This window comes from Triturus cristatus, chromosome 10, assembly GCF_964204655.1.
Source record: "Triturus cristatus chromosome 10, aTriCri1.1, whole genome shotgun sequence".
Classification (NCBI taxonomy): Eukaryota; Metazoa; Chordata; class Amphibia; order Caudata; family Salamandridae; genus Triturus; species Triturus cristatus.
Window position 1 is genome coordinate 435,665,859 of NC_140593.1, and position 13,369 is coordinate 435,679,227.

Consider the following 13,369-nt stretch of genomic DNA (forward strand, 5'->3'; position numbering starts at 1 on the left):
ATAATCTGTGAGACCTCCTGCGATTTCTGATATGTGAGGTCCTGTTTTGGTCTAAAAGAAACTGGTTTTATGGCTGTCACATGGTATTGAAAAACAAACACTTTTGTGCCATATGTCTGCAACAGACTCCAATACATCACCCACGCTAAAAATAAATTAAAGAAAACTTATTTTTAAAAATGGGTTAAGAATTATTTAGGGTCCTCAGAGCAAAAGCAAAACTGGCTCTATCAGGGAAAATATACAATGACTAATGCTTTACAGGTAATTCCATTTGTGTCTGCCACCCTGCAGGGTCGAGGGTGACGCCACGCCACATTTGAAGCAGTCCCTGCTCGCTGGCCGCGGGTGCAAGCTCATGTGACCGTTGTGCCCAAAACCTGACAGACCAGGGTGAGTACGGGCACTCTCCTCAGGCCTGGAGAAGTTCCGGTACTCAGAAGAAAAATAAGTGCCGATACTCAGTACCTGTGAGTACAGGCCCCTTTAAACATCATGTTCTTGCAGCAGCACTATCTTATCACACCCTCCCCTCCCCCCTCGTAGCTGAACAGACGGGGCTCTCCTACCTGGACAATGTGATCCAGAAACACCTTCCGCGGGATGCACAGGCACCCATGTAGGCCGCCTCGCCCGCATAGGCAGGCCCCGAAGACAGCCATGGTGCCGGGGCGAGCAGACAGACCTCATGACGAGAGGAAACGGCGCGCAGGAGCCGGCACTCAGAACCCGCAGGTGTGCTAAGGCCCGCGGCCTCGAAGACTCGGGCTTTAAAACACCTCCGTCAATTAATGAAAGGGCGTTTCTAGTGCATTCAGCCAACAAGAGACCCGTGTTCTTCTCACACGGTAAATTGTATATACCACGGGTTTACTATTTCAGATTTGCAGTATTGGTGAAGCACAGTTTCGTGTTTGCGAGATATATAGCCGGTTCTGGCTTTTCAGCTGTCAGCGCTTCGCATCCTGGTGCCTCTAGTTATGCGTGTTTAAAATGAAAGTAACCCCGGAGTACAAACACACCACCGCCTTTCTCCGAGGCGAAGCAGAAATGTCTCGGAGAAAGGCAGCGGCGGTTTCGATTTCGGGGGCGTGTTTTGCTTTTCTCTCCTCTTGCCATTGGCTGGAGGAGATAATTAGAAAAGTTGGAAAAAACACGCCTCCGAATCCGAAAAGGACGGGGCCTGTTCGGAGTGACGGACCTCTTCTCCAATGGCTGGCCAGCATTGAAGAGGCCAGCCAATGGAGAACAGGGGAGAAGAGGGGCGGGTTCAAGCCCCTCTTCTCCAAGTCATTATGTCTCGCGAGCGAGCCTGCGCAAGCGCAGCCTTCGCTAGCCGAGACCTAAAAATGAATCTTGAGCGTTGTACCCTAACATTAAATAAGACTGATTGGTCTTGAGACAGAACCTTGTATTTTGACAATAATGGAGAGCAGGGCAAGCACGTCTGGAGAAACATTCTCGCTCCTACAGCGGATTATGTGTTAATTAATGCTTCGGACTAATTAATCGTCAATTATGTACTTTTGAAAACTTCAGTATATTATTAAGAGATTAATTAATAGATTTAAGATATTTTATACAAAGTTGAGGGCTAATAACTCAAACAAAAGATTTTTCTGACTTTTTTAGGATTTATACAAAAACTATTTTTTTATTGCAGTTTTCCATTTTTATCAGAAAGTGTATTGTTGTGGTTTTAATTAACTCAAACAAAAAAAAAATTGAACATATAGCTCTCAAAATATGAGCTACTCCAGGGCTACTTATGCAAAGGCTTCTGCCAGGGTCACCTACATAACCTGTGGCTACTGGCCTCTGTCCTTTACATTCTCCACTAACTCACCCCTATCTCTCCCAAATCCTGACTGAAACTGACTGAACTCTTCTTTTTTCATCCACTTCAGACACTACATTGCAATGAAGAAATCATCAGGGAAATCAGTGAAAAAGTGATTCAGCTCTGGCTGTTACAAGGTCATTCTGAACAACACTCCACAGACATCTGTCACTCAGACAGACAAACAGCAAAAACAATTTGACGAAACTCAGCTCCCAATTTGTAAACAAATCAATGTTGCACTAAAAGCTGTCGAGTGAATAATACTGGGATAGTGATTAGTCTACCAGCATTAGTCCTGCTAGGACAGTTAATCCTATGCAAGCACTAAAATAGTAATTCTCAAAGGCGTTAAACTTTCCCAGGGCTTGAATATAAATTATTTCGGACTTACATTTTTTCAGAAAAAATATTGTACTATAAATAAACTATTGCTTTCTACCTCGTGAATTTACTCAGGAATTCAGTTTTGTGTGCTCTAGACACACATATCTCCTACTCCCCTGTTTTACTTATTCAGGTCGTGTCCAGTACAACACCCTTACGCCACAATCCTCTCACCACAGTATAACCTAGAAACTATTTTATACCTGCTTGTCAGATTCACTAGGATATATTTTCAGGGCCGGCTTTAGCACTGGTGGCGCCTGGTGCGACAATAGTTTTTGGCACCTCCCACATGACCTCCTCCTCGGATTCTCTTACTACCTCCTGACAAAAGTGCCCCTCGTCTCTCCAGTCATAAGTTATTGCCAAACACAGCGCCCCCCCCTGAGGTCAGCACCCCCCTCCACGTCAGCGCCCAGTGCAGCCTCATCAGCCGCACTGTCCTAAAGCCGGGCCTGTATAATTTTTTTCTCCTATTAATTTCACTCTTACGGACTAAAAGGGATGTTACCTTCAATATGTCTTACGTTTGAAGGAAACTAGGAATTGCTTGGCCATCTGCTGAAAACGAAAATAACTCAAAATTTTAGAGTACTCTGTCCAACAAATAACACTATCATGTTCCAAACTTTATCATTTGAATACAGCCTGAAAACATGGACGTTGTTTAGGAGGTTAAAAAGGGTCGCAGCTGCGACCCCTGGCACTACATTTGCGACCCTTAGCCTCAGAGGTGGCAAAATCAGTGCCAGGAACAATTTGTCCATCAGTACAGTGCCATCCTTCCTCCTGACCAGGAGAACTTTACATTCACATATGTGCAATTATATCCTGCTTTCAGTTTAAAACATCCCGGAACTGACTTTAGTGATCATTTTAAAAGTTCCTTTTTTCAGAAACTGTCATTTTTTAATTTCAAGAACTCCTGAAAGTTCTCTCACTTCTAGTTTGTTGCTTGTAATCTATATATCTCTAGTTCTTTCACCAGTTCTACTAGACCTATTTCACACAACCCCTGAATATCCTATGATATTTTTGTGAGCTAAGAAACAACACTACAACAACATAACTGCAACTTAATCTTGCTTTCTTTGTGGTACATCTTACAGATGGATGGAAATAGATTGTTCTCACTTACAATAAAGAAAAAACTAAAACATTGCCCCTTAATTACTAATCCTGTGAAGAAAGGACATACATTTAGGGCCTCATTTATGGCCTTTTGGTTTAGGATAGTGCAGCAAGGCACCTTGCTGTGCTACCCTACCCCAAAGTGAAAGGGCAGGAATGCACCGTATTTAGGCAGAGGGCACCTGTGTGAGAAAGTGCCATCTTTCTTGCATGGTATGCCCCCACTTTTTGCTGAATTGCTCACTGTACTTTGACTGAGTGTGCCCTGGGCTCCTGCCAATCAGGTGCCCAGGGATTATGTTCCTTCCCTAAAAACCTAAAACCCCAAATTGGCAAACCCTGGCCACATGTCAGCCCCTGGTAAATGGTACCCTAGGTACCCAGGGCCTTGTGACCAGGGAAGGCCTCTAAGGGCTGCAGCACTTATTGTGCCACCCTTAGAGGCCCTGTACCCTGACACAAACACACTGCCCTTGCAGGCTGAGTGTCTGGGTAGAAGACAAACAAAGAGTCGACATGGCACACATACCTGTATGCCATGCCCACAACCTACACTGCCCTGGCATACATCAGCCACCCCTCTAGCTGGGTGCCCCATGCCAGTGGTGTGGGCACAGGAGCATGAGCCCTGTGCCCCTACAGTACCCGGGTCCATTCCTGAGCACTGTAAGTGCAGTGCTGCCATTTTAGAGTATATGGTGCTGAGAGCTCGTCAAACACGAACTCCACAGCACCGTAATGGCAACAATGAAGACTGAGAAGTTTGGTATCAAACTTCTCAGCACATTAAACCCGCACTGATGCCAGTGTGGGATTTAATGTACAAAGCACTACAGAGGGCATCTTAGAGATGCCCCCGGAAACCTCATCTACAATCCACGTCTGGTCTGAGAGGCTGCCTAGGCTGCCATACAGCAGACATGTTGCTGGACCCCTGGGTAGAGAGCCCCCGCTCTCTTGGGCCTGCAACAATGCACATCCTGGGCGAGGTGCTAGGTCTCCTCCCCCAGGATGGGCAGGGGGAAGCTTCAAAGGCATGCCGACTTTTTGAGCTTCTCCAGGCCATTTGCTGTACCCAGCAACTGGCCCCCACCGGTTCTGACCCCCACTCTGGCGGCAAGACTGCCCGGAAACCCCAAGTAAGGACAGGGGATGTGCCAGCCTCTGCCAACCCAACCACTCAGGTGGGGGAGGTGAGGTGAAGCACATCTTCGGGCTCTCGCCATCTTGAAGATGGGAAGCCCTGCCCAATCAGGACTAGGCTACTGCCCCCCTCCCACAGGAGAGTGGCATTGGTCCCTGCCCTTTATCTACCTGTAACACCCCTAAATCTAGTATTTAGGATCACCCTGAACCTTCCCTCCTCAGATTCCAGATTTCGAGAAAGCAAAGAAGAACAAGAAGAAAGAAGACCTGCCATGCAGCTGCTAAGAAGAGGAAGACACCAACTGCTTTAGCCCCAGCCCTACCGGCCTGTCGACCCTCGAACCTGCTCCTGCTAAATCCCGGCACCTCCTGTGGCCAGTAACCTTACAACCCCGGAGGACCTGGCTACCTTGTGACCCTGAGCATCTGGGATTCCCATGAGCAGTGGCTCTGCTCAAAGCAAGTTTCTAACCCCTGGCATCAGCCCGGAACCGCAAACCCTGCACGCTCTGCACCCGCCAAGCCTGGCCTGTGCCGGAGTGGACAAAGACCCCGAGGACGTCACCCCGGCGACTGTGACCCCAAATCCGGCACCCAAAGACCCCCTCGACGCTCCTGACGACGCCTGCAGCCTCAGAACCAGGGTCCCCCCCAACTGCGATCAACAGAGGGTAAGATTTCCCGACATCAAAAGGCACCCCTGCATCCGGCGCCCTGCGGCCCCCTGTGCCCGACTCCTGGGTACCTACCTATCCTCCAACTATCCAACTTACCTCTCAAAGTGATGGTGGCACCTGAGGAATCTTCGTCCCCGAGCTTGCAGCCTTTGTTCGTCCTTGAGCTTTCCCATTGAAATCCATTGAGCGCCCGAAGGCTCAAAAGCACACTGCACCCAGCCGACCGAGTGGCCCTGGCAGTGCAACTTCTACTCCTACATACTTCCCCATTTGCCCTGAGCAAGTGACCAGGAGCTCAGCTGCTATTAGGAGAGATCCCAGTGCTGGATCTTGGTGCCCAGCACTGACCCTGAAAAGTACTTACAACCGTACTTACCACTAACTCAATTTTCTCCCATAGGAAACCATTGACTGTTTTTCTGTGAAATTTCTTCTGTGTCGATTCTTGCAAACTACAAATATTCTTTAAAAATCACACCAACTGTGAAAACGTAATTACTTATCTGTTTTAGATTGATGCCTCAGTGCTGAGCCTAGCAGCCCAGCACTGGATTACAAAAGTAACGAGAACATACTTTACCGGTAACTTGAATTTTCTCCCATAGGAAACCATTGACTGTTTTCCCATGAAATTTCTTCTGTGTCGATTTTGCAAACTTATAAATATTTCTTAAAAATCGCCTGTATAAGTTAAACGCAGTTTCTCAACTGCTTACAGGTGGTACACTAGTGCTGGATCCAGGACCCAACACTGACCTAGAAAAATTACCCATAACCCCACTTACCTGCTAAGTGAATTTCCTTCCATAGGATAACATTGGTAATTTGATCAGAAAAAGTTTCCAAGTGTCAACTTCAAAAATAGCAAAATATTGTTTAAAAATCACAACAGTAACTTAACCGAATTTACTTACTTGTTTCCAAGAACTGTCCCAGGACTGACTCTAGGATCCAGTCCTGGAGTTAGAAAAGTAATCCTGAAAGTAATCAAGTGCACATAACTTAAAATTCCCATTGAGCTCAATGTATTATTGTGTTTGAAATTGTGTTGCCTATGCAACAACCTGTAACTATTACCTACAAAAGTCAATTGCATATTGCAAAATAATTTAACTAAAGCATCTCATTCTGAGAAAGTATATTTTGATACCTATTGTTGGTTCTAAAATAAAACAACCATATATTTTTTACATAAACCATTGGCCTAGAGTTCAGTTCTTGAGTGTGTGATACCATTTGCTGACTGAGTGTGTACAACAAATGCTTTACACAGTTCTCTGATACTGCCTTACTGCTCAACCAAGCTACCACTTTAGAGAGTAAGGTTATATCTAACTTTAACATCTGACAAACCTCTGGGGACTGTGGACTCTGTACACACTGTACCTATTTGAGAACAGTATATACAGAGCCACTTTCTCACATTGGTGGATCAGCGGTGGGATACAAACTTTCATTTGTTGGACTACTTGGTTACCATCTGATCACACGACAGAACTCTTAAAATTGCCTTTAGAATTCTGATTGGTCTTTTCCAAAATACTAAAAGTCTTGTCAGGGCCTTGCTTAAGTCCCATTAGAATTTTAGAAAAATAAAAGTCACTATAGTCAGGGTAGAGGATTAGAACTGTCAGGTTAGAATGACTCAAACAAACCCAGCTATTAGTGAAAATAATAACATGGACCTGGTGGAGGAGCTCAACCTCACACCTTACTTACACTTGTCTTTCAAGGAATTGAGGTCCCTATGCAAACTTAAAAATGTACCAATGGGCCTGCATCCAACCAAACTAGGGCTCCAGGAGATCTTGGCTGAGTATACTAAGGACCACCCATCTGAACATGGTGATGGCCAGTCAGATGTGGAAAGGGAAGAGGAGGAGGAGGCTAATAACCCCCCAACACTATACCCTAGGGAGGAAAGGCCCCCCATACCCTCGAATCCAAGAATTAGCATCTGGGAACCTAGAGTTTACACAGGTGAACCAGGTACCAGAGAGATCACTGGGGGACCCACCAGTGAAGAGGACAGCTTTTTAGCAAAGCTGGCCAAAAGGTTGGATCTAGAGTCCAGGCTCCTGGCTCTAGAAAAAGAAAGGAGAGAGATGGGTTTAGCACCCATCAATGGTGGCAGCAATAATAAAAACAAGGATAGAGAGGAAACTTCTGATCCTAAAATCCCCAAGGGATTGTCCCTAAATTTGAGGAAGGTGATGGTATCACCAAATGGTTCACAGCCTTTGAGAGGGCTTGTGAAATAAGAAGAGTAAAGAAACCTCTCTGGGGGCACTCCTGTGGGAACTGTTCTCTGGTAATTGCAGAGACAGGCTTCTGACCCTCTCTGGGCCAGATGCAGGATCCTATGACCTCATGAGGAAGACTCTGATTGAGGGATTTGGATTCACTACTGAGGAGTATAGAATTAGATTCAGGGGGGCTCACAAAACCCAGACCCAGTCCTGGATTGACTTTGTAGACTTCTCAGTAAAGATACTGGATGGTTGGTTAGCTGAACATGGTGTGCATGATTTTACTGGATTGTACAATTTGTTCATGAAGGAACATATATTGAGTAATTTCACAAATGAAAAGTTACATCAGCACTTGGTAGACCTAGGTCTAATTTCTCCCCAAGAATTGGGAAAGAAGGCAGACCACTGGGTCAAGACTAGGGTGACAAGGACAGCCACTGGGGTTGACCAGAAGAAGGTGGTCACAAAACCTCCCCAGGGGAAAGGTGGTGAGAATCCCCAAGATAAAAACCCTTCCAAAGGGCCACAAAAACCTGTTCAGGGGGGTGGGACCCAAACTACTCCCTATGTTCCTCAACCCTATAGAGGGAAGAACTTTGATCCCTTAAAGGCCTGCTGTAATAACTGTAAGAGGTCAGGACACCTAACTGTATAAATCTTGCCCCTACAACAAAACCCATAAAGGCACCCAGTACAGCTACTCCTGGGGTAGCAAGTCTACAGATAGGATCAGAAGTGTGCCCTGAGCAAATATGGGAACACACTGAGGCAAGCCTAGTCTCACTGGGAGAAGTGGAATTTGCCACTGTAGCTGTGTGGCCACCCAACCTAAAGAAATATTTGCAGTACCCCTGGGTGTATGGAACTAGGGTAGAAGCTCTGAGGGATACAGGTGCCAGTGTCACTATGGTGAGAGACACACTGGTTTCCCCTGAGCAATATTTGATTGGGAAGTCTTACCCAGTCACCAATGCTTTCTCTGTTACCACTAGTCACCCCATGGCCAGGGTGACATTAGGCTGGGGGGGGGGGGGGGTTACTGGCCTGAAACAGGTAGTGGTCTCTCTAAAGTTGCCAGCTGCATGTCTGCTGGGAAATGATCTGGAAACCTCAGCCTGGGCTGAGGTTGAGCTAAAGGCCTATGCAGCCATGCTGGGCATCAATGAATTGGTGTGTGTGCAAACCAGAACACAGAGCAAGAGGAAGGGTGAAAAAGTAGGTCTGGAGCCTGAAATAATGGCCCAACCAACCAAGAGAAAAGGTAAGAAGACTGGGTAACCAGCTTCTGTACAGCAGAACACTCAGGAACCCTCTCCACAGGGAGAGGACTTGGATAACCCTGAGGGAACTGAGCCCATGGAGCTTGACCCTTACCCGGTTGAAGTCTTGGGCCCAGGGGGACCCTCTAGGGAAGAGCTGTGCCAGGGTCAGCAAGACTGTCCCACTCTTGAAAGCCTGAGGCAGCAAGCTGTTTCAGAAGCACAGGGAGATGTCAGTAGTACCCACAGAGCTTATTGGGAAAAGGGATTACTGTATGCTGAGGCAAGAGACCCCACTCCTAGCACCACCAGGAGAGTGGTAGTGCCCCAGAAGTACAGGGAGTTCCTCCTAACTTTGGCTCATGACATCCCCCTAGCTGGACATCTGGGGCAAACCAAAACTTGGGAAAGGCTAGTTGGTCACTTTTACTGGCCCCAGATGCACCAAAAGGTGAAAGAGTTTGTCAGCTCCTGTGTTACCTGTCAAGCCAGTGGCAAGACAGGTGGCCACCCAAAGGCCCCCCTAATCCCACTACCAGTGGTGGGGGTGCCCTTTGAAAGAAAGGGTAGGTGTGGACATTGTGGGTCCACTCGAACCTCCCACAGCCTCAGGGAATAAATTCATTCTAGTAGTAGTGGATCATGGTACTAGCTGCCCTTAAGCAATTCCACTTAGGACTACTACAGCTCCTGCAGTAGCCAAGGCCCTCCTGGGTGTCTTCACCAGTGTAGGGTTTCCTAAGGTAGTGTTTTCAGACAGAGGTTCCAACTTCATGTCTGCTTACCTGACACACTTGTGGAAGGAGTGTGGAGTGCAGTACAAGTTTACTACACCCTACCATCCACAAACCAATGGCCTTTGGTGAAAGATTCAACAACACATTGAAAGGCATGATCATGGGACTCCCTGAGAAACTCAAAATGAGATGGGATGTCCTGTTGCCATGCCTGCTTTTCGCTTACAGAGAAGTGCCACAGAAGGGAGTAGGTTTTTCACCCTTTGAACTTCTGTTTAGTCATCCTGTGAGGGGACCACTTTGTCTTGTAAAAGAGGGCTGGGAGAGGCCTCTTCAAGAGCCCAAACAAGACATAGTCTACTATGTGCTTGGCCTAAGGTCCAGAATGGCTGAGTACATGGAAAAAGCATCCACGAATCTTGAGGCCAGCCAGGAGCTTCAGAAGCACTGGTATGACCAAAAAGCTGCACTGGTTGAATTTCAACCTGGGCAACAGGTGTGGGTTCTGGAGCCAGTGACACCAAGGGCACTCCAAGATAGATGGAGTGGCCCTTACCCTATTCTAGAAAAGAAGAGTGAGGTCACCTACTTAGTTGACCTGGGAACTAGCAGGACACCCAAAAGGGTTATCCATGTGAACCGCCTTAAGCTCTTCAATGACAGGGCTGACATCACCATGCTGATGGTGACTGATGAGGAACAGGAAGCAGAGAGTGAACCTCTCCCTGATCTCCTCTCCTACAGCCCACAAGATGGGTCAGTGGATGGTGTAGTCTATTCAGACACCCTCTCTGCCCAACAGCAGATTGACTGCAAGCAAGTCTTGCAACAGTATGCTAGCCTCTTTTCCCTGACCCCTGGTGTACTCATGATGTGGACACTGGTGACAGTGCACCTGTCAAGAACAAGATCTATCGCCAGTCAGACCAAGTCAAGGAAAGCATCAAAGCTGAAGTCAGCAAGATGCTGGAGTTAGGGGTCATTAAACGCTCTGAGAGCCCCTGGGCCAACCCAGTAGTTCTGGTCCCCAAACCTCATCAACAGGGTGGAAAGAGAGAGATGAGGTTCTGTGTGGACTATAGAGGGCTCAACTCTGTCACCAAGGCAGATGCCCACCCTATTCCAAGAGCAAATGAACTGATAGATAAATTGGGGGCAGCCGAATTCCTCAGTACCTTTGACTTAACTGCAGGGTACTGGCAGATTGGCATGGCCCCAGGAGCAAAAGAGAAAACAGCATTCTCCACACCTGATGGGCACTACCAGTTTACTGTGATGCCTTTTGGGTTAAAGAATTCCCCTGCCATCTTCCAGAGGTTGGTGAACCATGTCCTGGCTGTGTTGGAATCCTTTAGTGCAGCTTATCTTGATGATATTGCTGTCTTTAGCTCCACCTGGCAGGATCACCTGATCCACCTTGGGAAGGCTTTAGAGGCTCTACAAAATGCAGGCCTCACTATCAAGGCATCCAATTGCCAGATAGGGCAGGGCACTGTGGTTTACTTGGGCCACCTTGTAGGTGGAGGCCAGGTACAGCCCTTACAACCCAAGATCCAGGCCATCCTGGACGGGGAACAACCTTTACAACGCAACTTTTACAAAGCACTACCATTACAACGAAACTGTTACAACGCGAGTGCATTGAAAACGCAGGACATTACAACGCAAGTCTTTACATCGACTTGCACTAGATGGCGTGCTAACATTAAAAATAGTGTAGTTTACTATCCCAACACCTTCCCTACTGTTACGTGGACTGGAGTTGGAATAGTAAATTACACTTTTTTAATGTTAGCACGCCATCTAGTGCAAGTCGATGTAAAGACTTGTGTTGTAATGTCCTGCGTTGTCAATGCACTCGCGTTGTAAAACTTTCGTTGTAACAGCATGCGTTGTAACAGCATGCGTTGTAACGTCATACATCCATCCTGGACTGGGTAGCTCCAACAACCCAGACCCAAGTCATGGCATTCCTTGGCTTGACTGGGTACTACAGGAGCTTTGTGAAGGGATATGGGTCCATTGTAACTCCCCTCACAGAACTCACCTCCAAGAATATGCCCAAGAAGGTTAACTGGACAGTTAGTTGCCAAAAAGCTTTTGACACCCTGAAAGAAGCAATGTGCTCAGCACCAATTCTAAAAGCTCCAGATTATGCCAAGCAGTTCATAGTACAGACTGATGCCTCTGAGCTAGGGATAGGAGCGGTCCTATGCCAGACCAATGATGAAGGCCAAGACCAACCTGTTGCTTTTATAAGCAGGAGGCTACTCCCCAGAGAGCAGCGTTGGAGTGCCATTAAGAGGGAAGCCTTTGCTGTGGTTTGGTCCCTGAAGAAGTTGAGGCCATACTTGTTTGGTACTCACTTCCTGGTTCAAACTGACCACAGACCTCTCAGATGGCTAATGCAGATGAAAGGGTAAAATCAAAAACTACGAAGGTGGTCCATCTCCCTACAGGGAATGGACTTTGAAGTGGAACACAGACCACGCACTGCCAATGCCAACGTAGATGGACTTTCCAGGTTCTTCCACTTAGACAATGAAGACTCCATAGGGCAAGGTTAGTCTCATCACCTTTCGTTTGGGGGGGGGGGGAGGTTGTGTGAGAAAGTGCCATCTTTCTTGCATGGTAGGCCCCCACTTTTTGCTGAATTGCTGACTGTACTTTGACTGAGTGTGTCAGGTGCCCAGGGCCTATGTTCCATCCCTTAAAACCTAAAACCCCAAATTGGCAAACCCTGGCCACATGTCAGCCTCTGGTAAATGGTACCCTAGGGACCCAGGGCCTTGTGACCAGGGAAGGCCTCTAAGGGCTGCAGCACTTATTGTGCCACCCTTAGAGGCCCTGTACCCTGACACAAACACACGGCACTTGCAGGCTGAGTGTCTGGGTAGAAGACAAAACAAAGAGCCAACATGGCACACATCCCTGTGTGCCATGCCCACAACCTACACTGCCCTGGCATACATCAGCCACCCTTCTAGCTGGGTGCCCTATGCCAGTGGTGTGGGCGCAGGAGCATGAGCCCTGTGCCCCTACAGTACCCGGGTCCATTCCTGGGCACTGTAAGTGCAGTGCTGCCATTTTAGAGTATATGGTGCTGAGAGCTCGTCAAACACGAACTCCACAGCACCATAATGGCAACACTGAAGACTGAAAAGTTTGGTATCAAACTTTTCAGCACATTAAACCCGCACTGATGCCAGTGTGGGATTTAATATACAAAGCACTACAGAGGGCATCTTAGAGATGTCCCCTGAAACCAAACCTACAATCCACATCTGGTCTGAGAGGCTGCCTAGGCTGTCACACAGCAGATATGTTGCTGGACCCCTGGGTGGAGAGCCCCCGCTCTCCTGGGCCTGCAACAATGCACATCCTGGGCGAGGTGCTAGGTCTCCTCCCCAGGATGGGCAGGGGAAGCTTCAAAGGCATGCTGCCTTTTCGAGCTTCTCCAGGCCATTTGCTGTACCCAGCAACTGCCCCCACCGGTTCTAACCCGCACTCTTGCAGAAAGACTGCCAGGAAACCCCAAGTAAGGACAGGGGATGTGCCAGCCTCTGCCAACCCCACCCCTCAGGTAGGGGAGGTGAGGTGAAGCACATCTCCGGGCTCTCGCCATCTTGAAGATGGGAAGCCCTACCCAATCAGGACTAGGCTACTGCCCCCCTCCCACAGGAGAGTGGCAGGATAGGGGGTGTACCCACCCCAGGGCAGGGACCCATTGGTCCCTGCCCTTTACCTACCTGTAACGCCCCTAAATCTAGTATTTAGGAGCACCCTGAACCTTTCTCTCCTCAGATTCCAGATTCCAAAAAAGCAAAGAAGAACAAGAAGAAAGAAGACCTGCTGTGCAGCTGCTAAGAAGTGGAAGAGACCAACTGCTTTGGCCCCAGCCCTACCGGCCTGTCGACCCTCAAACCTGCTCCTGCTAAAT